We start from the raw sequence: 25422 nt of genomic DNA, 5'->3' as shown, positions 1-25422 counted from the left end.
TGGTAATCCTATGTGATCCCTCTCTAACTTGCAGATCACAACTACTTTGCCCTTAACCCTCAACTGGTTTACTGCAAGGAGTTTGTGCTGAAGTCCTAAGAGGGCAGTGTTCATGACTGTTGCTAATCAAGCAATTGTGTGATAGAATCATGTGATAAAACACCAATATGTTGTTGCCTTTTTCTGCTAAAAATCCCACAGAAATTACGTCAAGAAAATATACCTTAAAGTTTCCAAGTCAAACACTTAAAAGCCAGGAATCACCAGAGTAATGGCTGATCAAGCAATTTAAAATCTACCTTATGAGTTTTTTCATTATGAGAAGCTCCTACTAGTATGACTTCAATGAAAGACTATAACATAGCACATATACTCTGTGTGGCAGATCAAAGATTGCAGTAGCCACCTGAATTCTTTTACGTTTTGTTATACCTGAAGGCTTTCAACACTGTCTCCCATAGCATCCTCATAGGTAAGCTTAGGAAGTGTGGGTTAAGTGAGTGGACAATGAGATGGATTGAGAACTGTCTGGATGTCAGAGCTCAGAGGGTTGTGATCAACAGTGCAGAGACTGGTTGGAAGCCTTTAGTTAGTGGTATTCCCCAGGGGTCAGTGTTGGGTCCAGTCCTGTTCGACTTATTCATCAGGGACCCAGAGTGCACCCTCAGCAAGGTGATGATGATACCAAACTGGGAGGAAGGGCTGATACACCAGAAGGCTGTGCTGCCATTCAGCAAGACCTGGACAGGCTGGAGGACTGGGCAGGAGAAGAACTGGATGAAATTCAACAAGGGCAAGCGTAGGGTCCTACACCTGGGGAGGAATCCCCCGAGGCACCAGTAGAGATTAAGGGCTGACCTGCTGGAAAGCAGCACTGTGGAGAATGACCTGGAAGTTCTGGTGGACAGGAAGTTCACTATGAGCCAACAATGTGCCCTTGTGGCCAAGAAGGCCAATGGCATCCGGGATGCATTAGGAAAAGTGCGACCAGCAGGCTGAGGGAGTTTATCCTCCCCCTTTACTCTGCCCTAGTGACGCCACATCTGGAGTACTGTGCCAAGTTCTGGACTCTCCACTTTAAGAAGGACAAGGAATTACTGGAATGAGTTCAGGCCTATAAAGATGATTAGGGGACTGGAGCATATTTCTTACAAGGAAAGGCTGAGAGAATGAATGACAAGGGGAAAGAGGCACAAACTGAAGCACAGAAAGGTCCCTGAATATGAGGAGAAACTTCTTTACTTTGAGATTGACAAAGCACTGGAACAGTCTGTCCAGAGAGGCTGTAGAGTTTCCTTCTCTGGAGACATTCAAAACACACCTGGACACATTTCTGTGTAACCTGACTTAGTAGGGGGCATGGTCTACATGTTCTCCAGAGCTCCCTTCCAATCCCAACCATTCTGCGAATCTGTGATTCTGTGAATACTTATAATTACTAAGATTTACTTGACAATCTTGTTGATGTTCTTTGAACATAGACTCTTTTGGGATGAAATTGTAATTCATACAGGATGCACCTGTGTAAGGTACAACTATACTGTGTACATGCACAATCATATTTTGCAACTCTTAGGGGAACATTTAACATTGATTAAATGGAGCTAGTTGAACAAGAGCTTTACCTTTATTAGATTGCCTGTCTGAAGCCTCAGCAAGGCCCCCTGCAAAGTAAGAGCCTTGTTTCTGAGATGCACATTGTCCTGTCTAGGTCATGTACTCCGTCTTCAGAGAAGGAGCTGAAATATAGATTCTTTATTCCTTGTCAATACGTTTTTTTTTTAATCATGTAAATCCTTTGAAATCTACTTCTTAACAGTGCCAGAAACCAATCATAAGCTCTTGCCCTTTGAAATGTAGGACAAATGACCACAACTAGACATATAATAAAAGTGAGAAGGGCAGGAAATTTCAAATGACACAGGAATGATTTTTTAAGTGCTAGAGAGGTTTTTTACTGCTTTAGTTATATAAATTGGCACTTCTCATTTTTCTAAATTATACTACTGAACTAGAAAAAAATCAACAAAGGATAACTAGGAACAGGTAACTAGACTACACCATCTAAAATCACATCCTAATAGACTCTCCACCACAACAATAAAACAACTGTAACAGTTACTACCTGTATAATTGCATGTAAGCTTTGGTTTTATTTTCCAACATGTTGAAACAACTGTGGTGAGGAGAAATTCTAGTTATTTGCATTGGGCCTTAGAAAAGCTGAAATTACTGGCCATGATTTTTTATTTTTAATTTACTTCTTTGTAAATCATGAATTATTCCACTGGGATTATTCATTAGCAATTAGCTGATGTAGCTAAATATGTACAGTAGTATACAGTGAGTGCTAATGAAAACAGAGTGAACCTAGATTCCTTATAAGTATTCCAAAGTCAGTTTTCGCTATATTTAAAGGTACAATGTTATCTCTATATAAAAACTTTCATAATATGCCGGTCTGCTCTTCAAATATAGCCCAAAAAATATTATAGCTAGAACAAATTTTAAAAGTCCATCCAGAGTTAGGGTGCACTGAGACTGTAGGATTTTTCAGTTTCAAAGTTTCTGGACAATAAATTTGTGCTGCTGAAAGGATTAAGACAATTTCTTAATTGCAGATCACCACACAGGTCTTATGAAAGCCACTGAGAAGCAGTGCATACTTTGCATTTTGAACACCTTACCATTTTAAGAATAGATCTTGTAAACTTCTGGAGTTTCTTAGTCCTTGATTTAATTAAATTGAAGAGAAAGACAAGTACTTTATTGGCTATGCAGAGAACGGTAGGTCAGAGTATTTGCATCTACCTTATATTCTCATACTAATTTCTAATTTTCATGCATCATTGGGCAAGTTTAAGAAAAATTCTCAAAGTCTAGATATGAATCTCTAAGACTGAAAAAGTGTTGAAATAATGATAATGCTCATGGCTTGTAGTGAGTTACAAGCTTTGGAGGCTATGCAAGAGAAGTGTGATATAACTCATTATGGCTTCTGGTACTATTAAGTTGTGAGGCACTCACACATATGAGATAAACCCCATAAGTTACTGCAGTTTATATCATCTTTCCATTATAGCTAGAGACATGAAATAGTTGAAATTCAGCCCAAACCCCTGAAGTTCCATCATAAAATTGAGTAGATCAGCACATCTATTGATTCTGCTGTGCTTTTGTTTGTATTTTTGCTTGTTATTCTTGCTTTTCTTTAACTTCTGTACTATTTTAACATTTTTATTCTTATTCTTTGTTTATTTGCTTTACTCAATTTGTAGTTGTTGTAAACAAGTATTAAGACAAACTTCCTCCACTGCTTATAGTGATCACATTAGTCAGACAGTATCTTGGACATCCTATTTCCATCAGCAGAATTTATTAATTCATTCCAAAGGCAAAACAGCTGAAACAGATTAAAAAGGTCTACTCACACAGAGTGAGACCAGGCTTTTAAACTTAGTCCTGTGCTAGGAGGAGCCCAGGGACAGACAGTAGCAATTCTTTTTTTTGCTTTTTCTACGCTGTAGGGGGAAGTCATTTTACTGCTGCCTTTTGTAATACATAGCTTATCTGTCCCCTTGTGAATTGCCTGATTTGTCATATTATATAAGGCAGAATTAAGGTTCTGTATGTGCCTTATGCATGTCCTTTCAATCCACCCTGGAATTACTCACCCCAGGGGAAAACACAGCATTTACTAGTCCTTGTTCCTCTCCATGTTTTAAGGTTCATTTTGCTGGCACTGAAGGACAGCTGGTATATGGATTTTCATTCATTCCTGTAGTTTCAGTTAAGGTCAGTCACAGTTTTACCTGTAAAATACAATTACAAGATAGAAAACAGATCATTACAATGTAATCCTGGAAGTTTTCACAACACACTGAAAGATAAAGATCCTAAAACAAATTCATAATAGATGAACACTATTTGGAGGCAAAGATCAGAGGTATAAATAATGCTGAAATAAAATACTGTGAGGTAACCTCATGACAATTTTCTGCTACAGCACTGAAAGGGTTTTATAAGAGATGTGTTGTCAAGATACATAAGGACACAACTGGCTTATGGGGAAAAAAAAGAAAAAAAGAAAAAAAGAAGAAGATCATTCTTCTGCTAAAGAATAACTGGGATGTAAAAAACTCTCAGCTATAAACTTTCCTCTGAGTTGATCACAGTGACAAAGATTGTTCACAGTGGGCTTCATGAGGCTGCAGAGATTCACACCAGCTAAGAAACTGTCCATGTAACTGTAAGGAGAAAAAGATTAAGACAAAGAAAAACAAAATACAATGCCTCCCTTCTCTCTGCTTCTATATAAGACTTCAGCATAATATGTCCAAATGTTGTTAGAAACATTTTGAGAATACAGACAGGCCCATGAAGTGGGAGGAGGACAGACTTGCCGAATAGTTCAGTCTCAGCACACAAGCTTTTTGTTTCAACAATTGGTTGTCATTCTGGGTCACTCCTGAGAAAGATCCCACTAGAAGGGAGTAAAAGATTTATCCTAGATTAGGCAGTGTCTATGTCATTATGAATTCTGCTCTTGGATTCATGCAGGTGGCATGAAAGTTTATAGATGGCACACACTGGTGCCTAAACAAAGGATCATTTTTGTTTGGCATTTTACCAGACTTTATAAAGTACCATTATGTCACATAATGTACAATATATAGAGCACATTTTGGAGAAATGTTTACAATTTTCAGCAGATTCTGAAATAGCTAATCTAATTGAATCTGTGGTGCCTGCAAAATGTCAGTTTGAATACCATAAAACATCACTGCTGACTTATCTAGAACAGGCTTGCTCTGTTTTTTACAGATTCATAATATGCAGTAACATCAACTGTAATATAACATGATACATATTTTAATACATACATAAAACTCTCTACTGAGAGTTTTTTGCTCAGAAAAATCTTAAGAAGCTAGAGACTTTCCAGGGAAGTGTCCCATTAGTGATTCATCAATATCTGACTTTATCTTATAAAAAAAAAATACAGCAGCAATAAACCCTCGGAGGCTACAAAAGTTTAGATTCTCATCACCGTCATCTTTGTCTTTGTCACCCTTGTATTGAGATTGGTCTGTCACATCTTGTTCTGGTTTTGACTGTAAGACCCAGATCCCTAAAGGGACTGGCTATGAATTTTGCATTCCAGGTGTCACTGGGTAAAATATGTAAACAATATTAGAATGATGACAGGATTTGCAGATCAAGACCCAGTTTTCTTTTCATCCTACCATGAATGCCCTCCTCATTGAGCCAGAAAGTTTGCTTTCTCTAACTCCTTGCCTTTCATCGAGTGAATATGGATGTCTTAGCTACGTAGATGGTGAAAGTGGAGAATATTCCTTGCCTTTCATCCAACTAACTTCTGTTTATAGCCGACAGTCAACATGCTGCCTTTGGAGGCATTGAATTTGATCTTCACACCGATTAAGAAAAGAGCTACACTTGTTACTTTCTGTTGAACGCTTTTAACACTGCTGCAATGCTAAAAGCTGGGGTATATAATTTCTATGGTTTGAATTTCTCTAATATAGCTTTTTGATATCTACAGGGGACACATCTGCCCCTAAGTTAGTCCAAACTGCTTTTATAGCAGACAACAGAAACAGGCATTTCTTGGGTCAATTCTACTTTCAGGTACTAAGGAAGAAAGATTTTCTCATTTATATCTATAGCATCCAGTACAAAAGCCTCCATTTTTTAAATTATAATATCTGGGCAGTTCTAAAATAGCAAATAATAATGACGAGCACTAATCACTCTTTGACTATAAAAGGAAACTGGTTCTGATGCCAGTGTCTGCACTGATAGTGACCACATTCAGTCCGAAGAAATGCATTTTGGAAGTTCTTAAAAAGAACACAATGGATCATTTCCAACACTCCAGATACTTTGCAAAATCCTAGAGCAAAAATGGTTCAGTATTCTACTAATAAACAGATGTTTCCACTTTTGCAGGCTACATTTTGCTTTTAGTTTTGTCTTTCTTTTCCCTGTGTATCAACTTATGCTTCTCTTATGTTTGCCCAGATTTTTCCGTTCATTTTACTCTTTCTGTGTGGTAACAAAAGGACATAAAACCAAAACTATTCCGTTTACAAGGAATGCGTTATGTGAGCTGACCTCTAATCATTTCTCTTTGGCCTGAACTGGTCCTATGCAGGTGAACATACTAGTGACATTCTGTTCCAACTTTTTGTAGTTTTGAGGTGCCTTACTCTATTTTTTGACTTAGATTTATGTCAACATTATCTAGTGTTCTTTTTCTCACCCACGATAAAAAGTAAATGCATAAACATATAGAATAAAGTGCTAATGTCTGCAAATAACTTCATGTTTTGAAATCTCATGGCCACCTTCACATTTGTGGTGCAGTACTTTTTGTAATTTGAAGGTTTTACTTGATCTAGTAAAACTGTGAATGGCAGTGAGTCCAGTTATTATTTTAATTGTTGAAATCAGTTATTGAAATCTAAAATAATAGACAACTTCTGTCTCTCCCTTTTAAAGCATTCATCAGAGTCAGCGGGCTTATGTTTTCAATAACATGTTGGTACTTGAACATAATGGCAGATTCTAGCATGACTCAGGAAGAACTAGCATTTTGAGTATCAGTTAGGCAATTATTCTGTTTCAGTGTTCTTATAAATGTTATCTATGCACCTTTCAAAGCCCAGTATAGATCTTATAGAGGAGTCTCATGCAAACATTTGAAAATGCCAAAGAAAATGTTGAAAACCTGTTTTACTTACAGAAGAAAAACTTCACACAAAATGTTCTCATCCATAGTCAAGAACTACAAAAACTGGTTCAAGGCAACAACCTCAGAATAATAAAATACTTAAACCCAGACCTTGCAAGAACTTGACTACAACTATTACTCAAGTAATACAGATAATTAATATAAAATGTAGTAAAATTATTTTCTGAAATAGATGCATAATACAGTGTTTATGTAAAAAATCCTATCAGGAAAAAAAATCTTGACTCTTCGTAAAGCCTTCAAGTTAGAAGTAAGAATTACTAACAGGTGATCAATTAGGTGAGACTTTCAGATATTTGATTGAAAGGAAGTGAGACCTTTTTTTCACCTGCAGGTGGAAATCTCAATGTAAGCAGGAGTTCATTGTCAGAGTAATATCTCTTAGAGATACAGTCCTTCTTTACTAGCTAAGGCCTACTAACTAAATGCCGTAATAACATTATTGTAAATAGCGCAAGTGAATACATTTATTTGTAAATCTCGTCTCTGGAAAGACATGATGTAACCCTAGCTTGTAATTATCTGAAAAGTGTGATCTTGTTCTGTGGCCAGTACTTGTTCTGAAACTGAAAAAAAATTGGTTTATTTTCTTGGTTTATTGTCTATGTAATTTCTTTTAATTCTTTTTCTTTCCCCTATAACCAAGTGTTTCAAATTTGACTATAAGCCAGTCTTTTTCTGCTTTTTTAAACCAAGGAAAGATTGAATTTGGTGTGATTTTCAGCCTACATTTTTTTCTTCTTTCTGGATTACAGAAAACACAGGAAAAAGGTTTGCTTGTAAATGCTGATGATCCTCAAGAACATGAGTCCATACCCAAACATTTTTAAAATTATGGTAAGTTTTAAAGATATTTCTGACATGAGTATAAATAAAGACACTTAAACACTCCAGAGTGTTTGAAATGAGCACCAAGATGAGCACATATCTCACCAATTCTCAGAACAGCATTGAACTGCACCCCACAGTATAATGGTCTGATTTGACATTCATACAGAGGCCATGCTACCCCACCATTGGCCCGTATCTGGTGCTGCACAGAAGGAACAGCCTTTGTCCTTTGTAGTCCAATCATTCTCCCCATGTACCTGTGCTAAGGTCAAGTAACAGAGGCAGAAAGTGAAGGACTCTTTACTTAGAAATTGGTAGATTTAAGTCAGTTTCAGTGGGGGAAGATGCTAATAAGCATCTACATGCAGCTTTGACAGTACATTCCTGTCTCCTGTACTACTGACAAGTAACTTGGGGATCAGCAGTCATGGCACCTTCTTCTGAACAAAGTGATTGTTTAAAAATATTAATAAATAGACTCAGTCTCTTCAAAATTGAAGTGACTCATTTCAAAATATGCATGATCAAATAGAGGAACCTGTGTTGTTAATGTGCAAGATTTCCATCAGGATTTGTGAAGAAGTCTTAATGCCCTATTGCCTCAAGAGAACCTATTTAGGTTTATGAGGGAGATTGTTAAAATATTCAAGTCTTATTGGTGTTCAGCAATCTTCAGTTTACAAGAACTTTGTACATCTTTATGTTCTAAGATAGCACTTCAACAGAAATTACCTTCATTTTTATGTTCTTTGATATCACGTACGACAGCTCCCAGCAGTAGTTAGGAAGTATGTGGGAGCAGAACACTTTATTACTGACTCCTTGTCCATACAAAAGTGACAGAAATAAGAGAGGAGAAAATGGAGAAATAGAGAGCTGAAAAAAATCAAAAGCACAATTGTCTAAAGTATGTGTTTAAATTTTAAGAGGATTTTAAAAGGAATAGGGAAATAGACAATTTTTAACTTGCAGGAGGAAACTTTTTATAGGACGTTTTCTTCAGCATGAAATTCTCAAAAACAAGTTCAAAGATTAAATTATTCTGATAAAGTCTATATAAATCTATAGAAGCAAATTTCTCATTGACAAATGCCATTGTTTTAACAGTGTTACATGAATAGCTGAGCAAAACAAGGTAAGGATCTGATGATACAAAGTATTTTCTTATGACCTAAGACTTACACAATCTTAGAACCACCAACTGCATTTGAAAAATCATGGACTTTCAGTTACATTTATGTTCTGTGAATAGAAGATATGATTCAGTGATATCTGCCTCCAATTACATTTATTCATCATATGCAGATACCTTGACAGTAAAAGTTTAGTTCCATGTATGATGAATACTGATTCTTTATAATTTCTTCAATAAACAATATTCCTTAAAATTAAAATGGGTAACCCTAATAGAACTGTTGACACTCTGCTTACTAAAAAATTTTCTACTGTGATCAGTGTTTGTATTTTTTGTGATGTGTTCACAGAACATGTATGTCCATTCTGTGTATTTCAACCTTCAGGAAAACCTTCTGAAGTAATGCACAGGTTCAGCTTGGTGTAGTCCATGTAGATTGGGTGAGGACATCAGATCAGATGACACTATGTTACTTTATTTCTCTTGCAGAAAAAAAAAATTGGTACTAAATCATGGGGACTTCCTTTCATTTCATTATCTATTTCCTCAAAATTTGGAATCTAGTATTGAAAACAAAACATAAGGCATTTTAATTTTGTTTTCTGAAAGTGGTCATTTTTCTCTTATGAATAAGGTATTTGTAATTGATCTCTAAAGTTTTGGTCCAACACAACAGCTACAGATTCAGATCTGAGCTTTGGCACTATCTTGCAGGCTGCACTATTAAAAAAAATCAGACTTTTCCTTCACTCTCTATTCATGCAGTAACTTTTCTCCTTTCTCTTTCCATGATTAAGCTTAAATCCCGTATTTCTTTTATAAAGATATAACTTATTTCTACCATCCATTCAACAACCACCCAGAGTGTTATATTTAGGGTCTTCTTACTCCTGCAACTGGGGATAATAGGATTAGAGAAGAAGACCAATTTTCCACTGAGGGTGAACATGGGTGGGGAGGGGCAGCAGAAGCCACATAGCAGTGTGTCATGTTGCAATAGGTAGAGGAGAAGTGGTGTGGCTGTTCAGCCTGCTTGCACTAAGTGAAAAACTTCTCCTCTTTGTCTTCCAAAAAAAGAAAGTCAGCCATATGGGAGCATATGATGGATGCAGGTTTTCTTTGGACATTGCCACTCTAACTGGTGCTTACTCCATGCAAATGGTTATGCCTCCCATCCTATGTGCATCATTGTAAGTTTAATATGGTTGGCTCTTCTGAACTTTAGTTCCAACTTTTGCATTAGAAAGTACTTCATAATTTAGTCTTCTAACCTAGTTTTTAATCATCCACTAGCAACCATGTGACCTTTCTTTCCTACTGATCGTGTTTGTGATGTGCACTTGAAAAGCTTTTGCAACTTGCAGTGCATTTATCTTATTTCCTGGGTGGATGGTTTTGGCATGAGTAAAACGTTTTCCACATTTTCTCTTTGTGTCTAAGGAGTTAATCTATCTGTTACTTTTCTACTCTGTAGCTTCGTTTTCTGTCTTCTTTTCTAGATACTTATATCTCTGTTGGTACTTAAAGTACCATCCCCAAATACTGTTGTCCTTCTTTGTGGGTTTTTTTGTTTGTTTTGAACTCTTTAAAATTTTAAGAGAGGAAATAAATTTAATTGGTTCAGCTTTATCTATGAGTATTGTTTCTCACTTTTACCTCTTCATATTTCAAAACTTTTTGGATATATCTGCCTACAATAGCTCCCAGTCCACAGGCCCTTATGGAACAGGAGGAAAATACAAATTCAGACATGTTATCAGAAAGCTCATGTGGTCCATCTAATCTTTTTAGCACTTTGAATCTTTTAACAGAAATTGAATCTTGGTTCAAGTCAGCTTCTTTTAATAGTTACCCATAAACCATTTCTGTCCTGCCTTATCCAGAGATATATGATATTGACATTAAACTTGCTTTCCTTGCTTTATTTTTAAACCAAAATAAAAGATGCTTATTCAGTTTTCACAAATGAAGAATTAATAAAATGAATGCAACAGGAAAAGGCTACATTCTACTGAAATTGGATAAGATCACAGACTGTTTGAATCTGTGAAATGTCTAAAGAAAAACACATTTGCAAATTTATTTTCTTCCTTATGAAGTTCTGAAAACAGATAAATCTCTTACCACAAGATAAAAACCATCTAAACCAAAGTTTAGATTCCTTGAATCCATTTTTGACCCTGAGATTCACTCCTTCCACTTTCATCTGTTTATTTTAATGTAGTATTGTAAATAAAACAAGCAGCAAGTCAGTGGGAACTATGAAGCAGCCTGAACAGAAACTAATCAGATGACTCCCAACAAACTGTAGATCATGCCTACTGAATCATAAATGTTGAAAGCAAATGTAAACAAAAATTGGGAGCGGCCACTAAACAGTTTAGAGATGATAAAGTACCTCAACCTAATGGAAGCTACAGCATGTGCCTGAACATAGCCCAATTATATTAAGACTGGTTTTGAAATGCTGCTTTTCATCACTTTTCTTCTATTCTTCAGAGTCTGTAGTGCTGACCAACATCAGCTACTATTAAAGAGTCTTCATGCATGTAAAATAATATGATTTCACAATGATTACATATTCACTCTACAGCTGGCTGAGTTTTTACATCTCCATTTGTCATTGACTATTGTGTCCAATTAAATGATTAGCTTTTAAAAACTGCTGCACATTATGAAAGTGAACTTGTGTTCCATTGCACTGAGTGATGCAGAAACAAACTCATTACAGCATGTAATTCACCCATATTAAATAACAAACAGATGGCTGCTGTAAATGAGAACTGCTTTTTCTCTTCAAAAGTGCCAGGAAAAAGGTGTTTTTATTTATCTTTGTTTCCAGCTTCTTTCTGTTTTCTTGACAAGTGGGCAGCTGGTTGCTGAGGTTTTCAATTGGTGCAGAAGAATGAAAAGCCTGTTTCCATTAATTTCCCCATAAAATAAGTCTTTGAATCATTCCTGTTATAAATGCATGTGCAGTAGCAAGCTGCTGCTTGATTAATTCACTTATTATGAAGATTTCATCTTTTATAAGAGGGCCTGCAGGTAATTTATCTTGTTTAGTAAGATTAGAAAAATGTAATTATCTTGATACCTTTGGACCCCTCTCATTTTAATTGTGTTCCCATAAATTTCAAACATAAAGATGGGTTTTTTTTTTTGAACAAATGTTCCAACATGTGGTAGAAAAATGTGTTGTAAGATCTGCATAAAAAACTTATCAAGTAAAATGCATTTGGATTTTGCTATTAAAGGAATGCATACAAATAAAACCAGTATACAGTCATGGAAATATATACAAATATCTGCATTTCTGATTCCCAGGTCACAGGCTTTCAACAGCTGGAGTTGGATGAAGAATGTTGGGATTTAAGTTTTTTCTCTTTTTTCCTTTTTTTTTCTTTAATCAGTAATGCATTTCACTGGGGAAATACAAATCTGTTCCATTTTCACTAATCAAGTTAAAATTATGTTTATCTTCATATTTAACACCAACAGTAGAGAAAAGAAAAGAATGTATGAGATGCATATGTAGCAACAACTCATCTGAATGTCTCTAGCATCCGTTAGATGTTTTCTGCCTCTTCTCTCTTTTACCTTTTCTTTGACTACAACTTTGAAATAAACCAAGATCCAGAATTCTTTCTCTTCAATATAGTTTGGGGTTTTTCTCAAGCCAACAGTTGGGGCATTTTTGTTTGGTTTTATTTATCTTATGTATTCTGACTTTTTAAATAAATTTACTTAATTTCAGTTTACTTGTTTCCAAAAGGATTATTTTCCTTATTTTCTTATACTTGGTTTATAAGAACCTCTTGATTCTTTTCCTCATCCAAAAAAGTCACTGAGCAACTTTGCATGTGTTCCTTTTTCATATTAATTTTAATTCAGAGTTGTTGTGATAGTCAGTTTCCATAAAACAGATTTATTTGAACATGGCAAATGTACAACTTCACCAAGTTTCATCATGGGTCACTTAACTCAGAGTCTTGACTCTGACTACATTGAAAAGTAAAGTTTGAAAGAACAACACAAGAAAATGGCAAATGTGTAGTGTCATATTTCAGTATATTTCTTTCAGTTTTCATCATCTGCAGCTGAAGGATACAGAAATTCAGAAATAAAGAGATTTTCCACAAATTCTTAGGTAATAGCTTTATTACCACAAACTGCAAACAGATTTATTGCAATTTCTTGAGTATCACAAGCCTTTTAACATTAAAATGTAGAAAACAAACAAACAAAAAAAAAACCAAAACCAAACAACTTCTCAATGTGTTTAGAGTTAAGTCTTTCAGGATTCTGCATCCGTATCTTCTCATCTTTTGAGGGTTTCTAAAGCAGTTGTTTGAATGCTACTGAACTGAACATTCTAAGAGGAGGTACTGGCACCACATAGAGATGTGTAAGGAAAGAAGTTTTGCAAAGTGAAAGTTCAGGCAGTAAAGAGACTCAACAGAATATGCAAACTGTACAAGGTTGAAGCCATGAAACTGAGAAATGTGTACAGATGGTTGAAACATTTCAAGTCAGGTGAGACCAGCAATTGTGACAAACCATGATCCGGGAGACCTGTGTCAGCAACAACACACATGAATGCTGAAAAGGCTGAGCAGCTCATTAGGGAAGATTGACGAATAACCCTTAATGACCTTGCTACTGTGCTAAATTGCAGTTCTGCATCAGCACACTGAATCCTGCCATGGTCTTCTCTAAACTTTGTTCATGCCAGATCCTATGAAAACTCATCCTGGGACATGAATAAACTTGTGACATTACTCTTCAAATCCTGATTGAATTAAAGGCTAAATTAAAAGAGATATGCTTTATTCTAACAGAATTCACCACCTCCAGTACACTTTGATTTTTTTAAGCACCTTGCTCTTTCCCAATAATTGTATATGTTGATACGTTTTATATTGCTTAGATGAGTAATGCATAGCCATGAGGTTCTAATTGTCAAGGAGTCTGACTAAGACAGAGTTGTAATTAAAAAAATAAATTTAAAAAAATCACACTACAAAAGTCAGCTGTATTTTGTAAAGAAGGTATAAGCCCACTGAGAGTGTACAGGGATTTGAGGAGTCAGTTAAAAACTGTTATACTTCTTCAGACATTTTCCAGGTAAATTGCCAACTGCAAGTGTGTGCTCTGCATGTTTTATCAAAATATCATCCAAACTGCTGTGGATTCTAGAAGTTTAGAAACTACATCTTGTCTGTCTGATGTATATTTAATGTAATACCTGGTTTCTGGTAGTCTGTGGTTATAGTACTTTCTAATTGACAATTACAGAAAGGATGAGGGTTTGCTTACAATTAAAACTGAGTGTTTTTTCTTATCTCTGGAGTTAGAAGATAAAAGCCAGTTGATGCAATTATTTAGTTAGGGACAGATAAAATGTCTAGTGTATAGGATAAATAAGATACTAGGACAAACAGGAACATTTTATACTAATAAAAATTGGGATCCAATTTGCTTTTGAAATTAAAAAACACCTGCTGGAGCAAAGCAAGATGGCATAGTCTCAATCTTCCACAACATGTAGTCTATGCTTCAAGCTAAATTTCACCCTAACACCAAGAACGTGCAGTTCATTCTCTCTGAAGAACCCAAACACTGATGTATTAAGTCAACTGGAGGTGAGGAGGTTCAGAACATTCCAATTAGTATCTAGCTCTGTCTTCCATTCCTTGCAGCCCTGGGTCCAATCAGTCTTTGGCGTCACCTCATGGAGTAACTTTATTTTTAATTATTTCATCTGGAAGGGCTAAACACAGATTAGGCTTCCCAATAAGGCTTAGTAGCACAGTTTGGATAACTAAAGAAAAATGCAATATAAGACTGCGGGGGGCGAGGGGGAGAAAGAAAAAAAAATGGAAAAAAAAAAGGATATTTGAATGGAATATTGTAAGAATGGGTGAATACAAATATTTTGTCATATTCTGAATGATTGAATGATGAGGACTGAAAATACACCTGGAGTTAAATGTGAAAACTTGAATGTGTTCAGCATTCAAGCCTCTGTTTTGTATATTCAGAGCACAGTCCAAACTCATTGCCACTTTCTGGAAATGTTTCCATTTGGTTGACATTTCTATGACTTCGATCTGTATTATTGCAATAGACTGTGAAAGGGATGTGGAAAGTCAGCATTTCATAACTGAGTAGCTACTTTAGATATTAGTCTGTAACCACTAATAGCATGAAAAAAAATTTCCCACACTTTGCCCACAAAATGCTGCTTCAGTAATTCATTAACATGTTTTAATGAAACAACACCTCATTGCTATTTGGGAAGAAACTAATCTTCTTTCCAAAAAGTTTGCATAATGTATTGAGAAAGAAGCGACTCAAGAATCTGCTGATCAGTCTTTTGAGGACGCCATGTAGGCTGAGTAAACTTCTATTTAACACCATTGAGAAAGCTATATACACATAAAATTGCCTGCTCAGGCATTTAGTACAGACTAAGGACAAAATATGTTTAGGTTGCAACTTGCAGTCCTGTTAGCAGCCACTGAAACCTTGAGTTTAACCAAAGAAAATTAACACTTCCCCTCAGCTCTCAATTATTGTCTACCCTTATCCAACACAGCGACATTGGTCTAATGTAGGGAATACACAAAGCGTATCATAATCACCTTTCATAGAGTCTGTTAGCAATAAGTAAGTTAGCAAGTGCATTATAAAATGTCATTACATATATCTCGTATATATACACGTTTATTTCATGTATACCTGTATATACCTCACATATATGTGTGTGTGTTGGTGTACGTACATGTATATAACCACTCCAGAGATGAATTACAAGATCTCTTTAAGTAGTATTTAGTTTAAAATTAATTTGATTCAAAATAAGGAAAAAAAAAGGAAAACACCAACCTCTTAGACCCCTCCTTTAATCCATTATTTCAGAGTCTCTTACACACTATATCTACTTCTGCAGGATTGTAATCCAGAATCTCAATTTATTTGAATGATTGTTAGAACTACTTTGAATGTGTGCCCTTCCACTGACATGTATGAGACAAAGAAGTGACATTTGGTACTACCAGACACAAATAATATCATACCTATAAGTCACTTGGATTTGTGCTTTTTGTACGACTTGACACCATAATCATTAAAAAAAAATTGTGATTGCTGAAATTAGGCAGTTGTGTATCAGTAAATATTTGTGGTATAGACTAAACAAATGTATGCATTTACATGAAGGAATAAAAACTAGGAGGAGTGGAAATATTGTAAATTAACATAGCATATAGAACTTAGAACACAAACACGTCCACAGAATTTGATCCCACAGTAGCACAGAATATATGGACTTCTTCCAGGCTTCTAAAAATGGGTGCTGGAAGGAGGAAGAGGAAGGAGGAAGAGGTCAATATTTTAAGGAAAAAAAATTGTTTTTTACACTGACATTCACACCTTGCCAGAATTTAGAATGGTGCACACCTTCTATTCCATGAAGAATTTTTTTTCAGAAATCTTAAACCATATGTATTATATATATACACATGGTAAATGAGTTAATTGTATTCCATTATCTGTTGAAACTTTTCTCTGACAAAGTTAAATATTGTGAACTCACTTAAGAATTATATTGGGCAGAAGTCATTTAACAAGACCATTAAAGTTGTGTTCAAAATTTTAGAACCTCACTCAGGCATAAACTTCAGTTTTGAGTCTTTAAAGTATATTATCTAGACAATAAGAAAATCCTAAGTTTATAATATATAGGCAAAAAAATGTGCTAGTTTGGACTGGGATGGAATTATTTTTTTTTCAGTAGTACCTGGTAGGAGACTATGTTATGGATTTGTGCTGAAAACAGTGTTGATAATACAGAGGTGTTTTTGTTGTTGCTAACCAGGGCTCACATAGAGTCAAGGCCTTCTCTGCTCCTCACACCACCCCACCAGTGAGCAGGCTGGGGGTGCACAAAAAGTTTGGAGGGGACACAGTGGAGACAGCTGACCCCAAATGATCAAAGGGATATTCCACACCATATCACATCATGCTCAGCATATAAAGCTGGGGAAAGAAGGAGGGAAGGAGGGGGACTTTTGGAGTCCTGTCATTTATCTTCCCAAGTAACTGTTACTCATAATGGAGTCCTACTTTCCTGGAGATGACTGAGCACCTGACTGCTGGTGGGAAGTGGTGAATAATTCCTCGTTTTGCTTTGCTGGCATGTATGGCTTTTGACTTAATTATTGAACTGTCTTTATCACAACCCACGAGTTTTCCCACTTTTACTTTTCTGATTCCTCCCCATCCCACCAGGGGGGAGTTAGTGAGTGGGTATGTGGTGCTTAGTTGCCGGCTGGCATTAAACTGCAGCAAAAAAAAAAATTATTATCTTTTGTTAGAGAAAAGATTGCTTAAGATTACAGAGATATAGAGATATTGAATATTCAATTCCTTTTTAGAAGATAATTTTCTCAACATTTTCGTTAGAATGAGAATTAAAAACAGGAAAAAAAAAACAAATATCTAATTCTATCAGAATTTAATAAAATAGTAGGTACTTGTTTTTCTTACACTAAAGTGTCTTTAAATTCACACTGATTTTACACTGGGAACTAGTTTAATTTAGTTTAAATTAGAATTTTGTGTTTGAGAAGTTTTATTTCAAGTTCTACCAGGTCCTTCGCATTCCTTTTTCTGCATTTTACCAATGTCACTTTCTTTAAACATGGCAGAACTGTGCAGAACTATAGTAGGAATGAAGATAAATTTCCCCAGGACCAATCCTGTGGCTACATTTGTCTGTGCAGGTCCTCTACTCCCTTAGAACTCTGCTGAGATGAGTTGATGTCATGCAAAGCTTCTAGGTAATGGCCTAAGTTTTTTCTCATGATACCTTTGAACATTCTGCGTTCTTTCACATCCCTCCCCCAACATTTTTATGCTTCTACTTGATACTTTTTTATTATTTTTAGCAGCAGAAAGGCACACTAACTTTTTTTTTTTTTTAAGTGACCAGTATCAGATTGCAAGTTTCAGCTGGAAAAGAAGTCCAGTTTTCAAACATGACTGATTAATAATTTTTGCAAATTCAGCCCAACGAATTTTCCCCAGCAGAGATCATATTAATTCTTCTAAAACTCTATGTAAAATTTTTGTGCCTATTCAGTCAATCATGACTGTGGGTGCAGAATATGTCTAGAATCAAGTCTTGCCTGTTGTTTACCATTACAAGAAGAAAGTCCATCATTTTGACCTTAAATTACACAGGCCAGTTATTATTTGGTTTACCAAAATGATGCAAATATGAAAAGAAATTAATGCTTTTGTCTTACTAATGTCAATGTCACATGGTCTGCATGTGAAAGATTATGATTTAAGTTATTATGTCATTACTGATTCCAAGCACAGCATTGAAGAATAGGGGGCTGGGAAAGGGAGGGGTGTCTAATATTGTGCTTTATCTTGCCACAGTTAGTTATATCAGAGTACTGCGCTTGTCCTACTGAGCAGTACAATACAGAAAGGTATTAACTTTTAATTTAACACTTCACTACTCTATGGGTATATATTTAACCTTTATTAAATTTCACAGGGGTGATTTTATTCACTACTTACTCATCCCTAGGGCTGACCACAACAAGCAAATACCCCTAAAGGCACACATCCAATCTATACCGGTATTTCAATGTGTTAATTGAAAGTGTTACCTAATTCATTTTTTAACAAAAGTCCCACAAATCCATTGATGACTTCATGATTTTTGATATCTTTCTTAATAACCCAGGTGATGTTTTTGTGGCTTATAAGATTATGTCTGTTTCTAGGAATTGGAAAATAAAAATAAAATTGCATAAAATAGCTAGAAGAGTTGACCCAAGCAAATCTGAAAGCCTCTAAAACTGGCATGAAATTCCAAAGGGGGTCATTGCTTCATGTCAGCAATATTCTTCTTGTGCCCAGGATCGAACTAAAGAAAATCATTATCTAACACACTTGTAGAAAGACCGTGAACTCAAACCAGCTATTTTCAGTTACACTTGCTTGTTTCTAAAATTGTTTCTAACAAATACTAGTGCAGTGCATTTACAAAGTATTAGCTTTCTCAGATTAAATGGTAGTGAACTCTGCAAGAGAAAATTATTAATGAATAATAAAAAATAAAACTAGGTGCAAGCAGTCAGAAGTCTGAAGAAAGAGAAGCCTTAATACTCTTTAGCTGTGAATTAGTCATGCAGGAAGCCTGCAAGCACTAATATATTTAACTGTTAATTCATGTGTACTTTAATTAAAGACAGAGCTGTATTGTTTGTAGATAATTTTCTATTTTTATATTTATTTATAAATTTTCTTTTTTAATTGGAACTTTTTTAGCTAACCACTGCTACTTCCATTCCTATTTCTGTAACTAGTTACAGCAAATGTCTTCAGATAAGCCTAGCAGACTCATATCTCATGACATGGAATACTGGGGTGTGTGTTTGTCGTTTTATTTTTTTTTGGTTTTTGAGGCAAGTTATTACTATATATTACTACCTTTACATTACACTATAGAAGTGTAATAAATATCTGAACTATAAGTTCCTGTCTCTGAATAATATACACGATATCTAGCTACAGTTCTATTTATGAATCACAACTATGGCAGTAAGAATGAAGATTAAACATTCGTTGTTCACCACTTCCTTTGCTCATGCTGCATCACAGTGGTGCAAAACTACTTCGGTTTTCCCCTGCCCCTACTCAAAATGAATCAAATAAATGAAGATCAGTAACATATCACCTGCTTGCACTTCAACTTCACTGGCACTGTAGACCATACCCATTATGGTCTTTCAGGTCAATAATTCCTGAACTAAGAAGGATTAATAGGATTTATGACCCTCTTTTCAACTGCATGTAGCACAAGAAGTACTAATTATATTTTCATTAACCTCTGTGGCTAGCTCATGTTCTAATAATTTAGCCCTGTTACGGATTAATCCAATGTTTCACATGTTCAATAAAGTGAACACACAAACAAAAGCTATATAAATAAATACTCATGGCCAAATCATGGCTGCTGTAATGAAGAAATAGTTCTAAAAGAGACACAGCTTCTAGATTCTCCAAACACCTGGTCCATGCATCAGTCAGCTGTATCTTGGCTCTCTGAGTAACTTATTCCTAGTCAAAGAGGTATTGTGAAGCCTAAATATTAGATAAATCCAATTTAATTGCAAAAACTATGATGCTAAATGAGTCCTATGCAAGTTGCCTTATAATGGTGAAGTTTACATTTGCACATCAGAAGGTATTAACACCACAATTTCAGGAACTAGTAGTAAGCATGCTTTAAAATATATTTGGAAGGCGTTATCTTTGAAAGGGATACCCACACTTTTTACTCCTTCTACTGATCCCTCTCTGCATTGAGTTACTCCCAGACATCTCTGTCACCGGAGGGAATAAGTGGTACACAGGAGGCATAGTTCAGCTGTCAGTAATAACAGGATTATTCAGTATGACAGCTACCCCTTGCCACTTTCCATCCCTAAACAAAGTCACAGCCAACAGGACAACCAATGCTGAATGCTATTTCTGCAGTCAAAAGAGGAGTAGCAGCTGAATTCATCCCAGATTATGAAAATTTGCAAGAAACAAGTGCAAACCCACAGCCACTTTCTCCTGAGTTTTGTTTTCACTTCTCTACTGCAGTTAAAGATCAGGTCATTAATAATTGTGGAACTTTTGCTTATTTGACTAAAATGTATTTAATCTAAAAAGGGTAAAGCAATAGCTCCATTTCCCTGTCATGATGAATCTGGGATATGAAAATAAATTGACATGGCAACCTTGATAGACAAATTGATATGGAATCTAGAATTAATGCACTGAAAACTTCATGTTATCTGTATTTTTAATTCAATACTACTGGTAAACATTTAATTGCAATATATGCTCACTGAAATACAACATAGCAAAATACTGATTGCAAAGAGAGAATCAGAAGAGTTATTTTGAAGACAGTTTTATAAAGCATTTTTCTCTCTGATGAGATATAGGAAAAGAAATCTCTAATTACAATTGTATTTGCTAAAACTGCAACTTCTCTTAAAGTAGCTGGAGTAACTTTTTCACAGAGCTATTCCTGTGTTCACAGAATACCCAGAGGCACCTTTAGAGTTTACCTCTTGTAACCTGTTTTAGCCATTTACTTTAAGAACTGTTCTTCACTAGCACTTATTTTTGTTCACCAGCTTCAGAAGTATTATAGGCTATTTATCTGATCAGCTGAGAGCTAAATTTTTGAAGGTGAGAATAACCTAATTCAATTATCCATTAAATTATATTAAGATATGGGTTAAAGCTTAACCATTAAGGTTTTTTTAAATTATTTTTATATTATTTTTTCCCCAGGACATACAAGTTTGGTAGCTTGGAATAGTCCTATGTGCTTTAGAGCATAGAGAAAGATATAACCATCTGTTACTCATCTCAAGAAAGTGTAACTATTGCAGGCACATTCACTGTTTCTTCATTGTTTCATCTAGAGCAAAAGGAGTTTCTTCAAGTCTTCTACTGCCCAGTAACCTTATCATGCCGCAGTCTCTTCCCTGAAGTATTAACTTCCCCTAGGTTTCCAACTGGGTATCTACAATAGGATGTAAACATAGGCTATGACTACGATAAAATGGTTGCTCAATATCTTGTGTGCCTTTTTTCTAGTCCAGTGTTTGCTCCTCGATTTTTACTTTCACCAGCTGTTTGCAAAGGCTTTACCCTTTCCAGCCTGCTCCAGCCTGTGATTTCATAGTTTCCTCTTTAAGTAATTTTGTTTGAGAGATCTGTTTCTATGATAATACTAAGTTTATATAATGCTTATGCAGAGTCTAGCAGACCAAAGAAATCAGGAACAATGTGACTTTTTAAATTCTTTAAAGGTACAGTATCATAATTTACTTCTGTGCTGAATGGGACAAAGGATATTTAGTTAAATGCATACCTGATTGTTAAAAAAATATTTCATCTTGCTAACTCATTTATGCAGGTAATCGGGCAAAATAGCCCTCCAAAAGCCCTCTTTTTGATATGATGAATCAGAAAGAAATTAGACTAATTGAGAAATAGTTTAACACTTTTTAATAGTGATCAAGGCCTGAACCTGTATTTAAATTGAAATCTAAGATACACCTTTAACCTAAGGATGTAAGTGCAGTCTTTACAAAAGTGAAGTTCGTATAAATTCCCTTTCACCCTCCCAGAGTTTTATAAGTCTGAAATTAGAAGTTTTATCATTGTTGCAATTTCTAGGATCTACATAGTCTGCCAGACTCAGCTGCTTTTCCAGGCTGCTAATTCTTTTTGATATGAAATTACTAGATTATCAGTAATTCAGCTCACGTACCACAGGCAAAGTCCATCTGTTTCTTGAAGACAAAAAGTGCAGATGTCAGTAGAACATAATGATAGGAGAACCATTACATTATGTCACACCAAAGGTACATTTCAGATAACACGAACTGTTTAATCAGACCACCCTTCAGAGCTTCTTTTCTCCTGCTATCTGACATGCCAATTGAGTCTAGTGTGAAAATGGGCTTACTGGAAGTATAAGCAAAATTTTTATATCATTTTGATTATAGCTTCCAAGCCCTCCATTATTTTTGGAATACACATTACTTTTGGAAGAGCTGTAGCAATTTCTTCCTTTCTTTTCTTTGATTTTTTTTTTTTTTTGTCTGGTTGCTGTCTCAATCTTTTGTTGCCTGTGATTTCTCATACGTTGATTTCTATCTCTGTTGAATACTAGCTACTCTGGACACTATCTAACTGCATTCCTTAACCAGAGTTTACACTATAGTGGAGGTTGAAACAAAAGATTGCTGAAATTTAAAATAAAAATAAAAATCAGCTTTAAATACTGGGATAGCTCCAGTTCATCAGTCCTTTATTCATAGTGATATTGCAACAAATTTATCTGCTGGTCTCAAAACTTAATTATTACTCAAAATGAGAATGATTTCATTTCTGTCACCCATTGGTGTTAAAGAGATGCCCTATGAGTTGCCATGTCTGAATAACATTTTTTAGCAGTCACACATATGGTAACATCTTTAAACAATCCAGAATTATTCTAATGTCCTCAAAGGAAACAAATCCACCCTCAGTGCTAAAACTATTATTCCAGCAGACAAATAGTGTATTGAGGTGAAGTATTTGGATAGAGTTGGAATCTGTCAGCTTCTGCAACAAAAAGTTATTAACAATCAACAAATAAACAAGTGGAGCACAAGCACTCTTTCATTGGGTGTTTTCCAGTATTTAAAATTTCAAGTCCTGAAATGCCCATTATGGTCTTCAGAACTATATGCTTCATTCTGCTGTTCCAGATATGAATATCATGGAGGCATAGAACGAGTAAGTGACTAAAACTTCTTATAAGACATTAAAATAGTTCTGGTGGTAGCTCTGCTTCACACAGAACCTCTAGTTTCCTTTAGCATGTTTTTCTCACAGTAATTTATCAATTTCCAGTTGATACTATTTGTTTCAGGCTCTACTAAAGGAATCCCTTATTTCACCCAATTCCTCATATCAAGCGCATATTTATATGTATGCCTATATCTCATAATGTCATCTGCTTAGTCTAAATCAAGATAATACCTTAAGAGAAAGTTAAATATACTAGCTGGTGTATAAATGTCCTCAATATCTTGGGTATCTCAACTGTGTTTAAACAAGTGAATTGAAACCTAAATCTATACTTCCTTTTGTGGGAGCTTAGACACCTGCCTCATGTGTTGTTGTCTAAATTTAGGGGTTACTTAAATTTTGGAGCTAGATCATGGCCTGAATTTACTCTCTAAAATTTGAGTCTAAAAAGTCATTCAGATAGCTTTGTGTTTTTAAACAATTGTGAACACTATTATGATTTCTCTTTCACTGAAGTCCTATAGATAAACTGATTTCCTATTGCGCTAATCATAATTTGCAGTATGAAAGCAGACATATCATAAATACTAACCATAAGACAGTACCTTATTTCTGTGACTATTTTAATGCTTGGTTTGTTTGGTTGTTTTTGTTTTGTTTTTTCATTAGTTAACATTTTTCCACAAAATTGTCACTTTGTCTTAGCAGAAGCCTTCCTTTTAGCTGCTACACATTAGAACAAGCATACTGACACTTTTCTCCCTTTTTTCCTGTGGACAAACTGAAAAATATTTAACTTTCTCATTATATTCTTACATCAGAATATTTATGCACATGTTAATCTCTCTACTTCTGCTGTTGAACTATAATGGATGCTAGTGTCTTCACAGTTTATCAGGATTTTCTGTCTTGTACAAACACAGTAACAGCTGTGAAAGATTCTAAAGCTATGTGAAACTGTCAAGTATATTTCTATTCAATATGAACTGTGCAGACTGAGAGAAAATTTCTAAACTCTAGAGCTCTGTCCTACTTCTATAACATTTATTTTTCATAGTAATTTCACAAAATGCCTTATCCTGGTAGTTCAGCTAAAGAACTTCAAACAATTATAGGACTCGCCTAAACAATTTGTAGTGTTGTACATGCAAATGTAACTATTCCACATGCCATTACAGTAAAAGACTTTACCATTGAAACAGATGAGATAGATAGACAGGCACTTATTTGAGATAGACATGAGCATATTCTAGCTGAAAATATATAATTATTAACTTTGAGTACTTAGGTTTCCAAGCAAGTATAAATAAGAAATAGATTCTTCTAAAGATTACTAATTTTCATAAGGACATTCTTGGGACTGGTCAATCAGGAAATTACCTCAAATCTGCAGCACAAATAAAGCACAAGCAGTAATAGTTTGCATGTACATGCCTTCAGTCAACTCCTGAACTGTTCCTTACTGCACAGAGAAGCTAAATCATCCTCTATTTATTCACCACTTCTCTCTACCAAGATTACCAAAAACACGTGACAAATAACCTCAATTGCTACAGATCTGTTTCTGTTTTGGGGAATTAGATTAAGACTAGCCAAACATAATGGCCATCAAATGGCAACGACAATATTGAAAGTAAAAAATTAAGATATACAGACTTAGGTACTTTAACTCTCATGTTTCTTGAAACTTGCAGGTTTAATATTTATCTACTGTGTTTACTACCACACAAAGAACAAAAAATGTGGATAAATTTCACTTTCCAAATTGTCACTAAATAGAATTCTTTCTTACAAACACAGCTTAGATAACACATAATGATTAATTTTAATTCTTTAGTCCGACTAGGTGATATCTCAGGATGTTTTGTTTTTTCTCACATTTAGTTCCTTATTGGCATCGGTAAAGTTTCCACATTGGAGCAACAGCACAAGAATCCCAAAGATGTCTGTATTATATTCTAGAGAAGGCTGTAGCACGAAGAATGTTTTGTATATATTTACTCCAACAAAACTGCTGATTTGAAATGCACTAGGCAAAACTCCAGTTTCCAATAAACAAAGAAAGAGCAAGAGCAAGACTTTCTCATTTTAATTTATAAGTGTTTTCCTCAGAAACCATTCAGAGGAGAAATCTCAGAACAGTTCTTCCTCTGTTTTACCCTCTTTGGTTTTCCAAGCTTTTTTATTTTAGAAAAAAGCTGACAAAGTCACCAAAGAATGCTTGAAAATAACAGCATTTCCTAAGCACTGTTAAAGATAGATTGACTTCCCATTTTTTTTTTGTCCT

Source organism: Streptopelia decaocto (assembly GCF_964273445.1).
Source record: "Streptopelia decaocto genome assembly, chromosome: 1".
NCBI lineage: Eukaryota > Metazoa > Chordata > Aves > Columbiformes > Columbidae > Streptopelia > Streptopelia decaocto.
The sequence above is the reverse complement of the archived record's forward strand: the minus strand, read 5'-3'. Positions refer to the sequence as shown.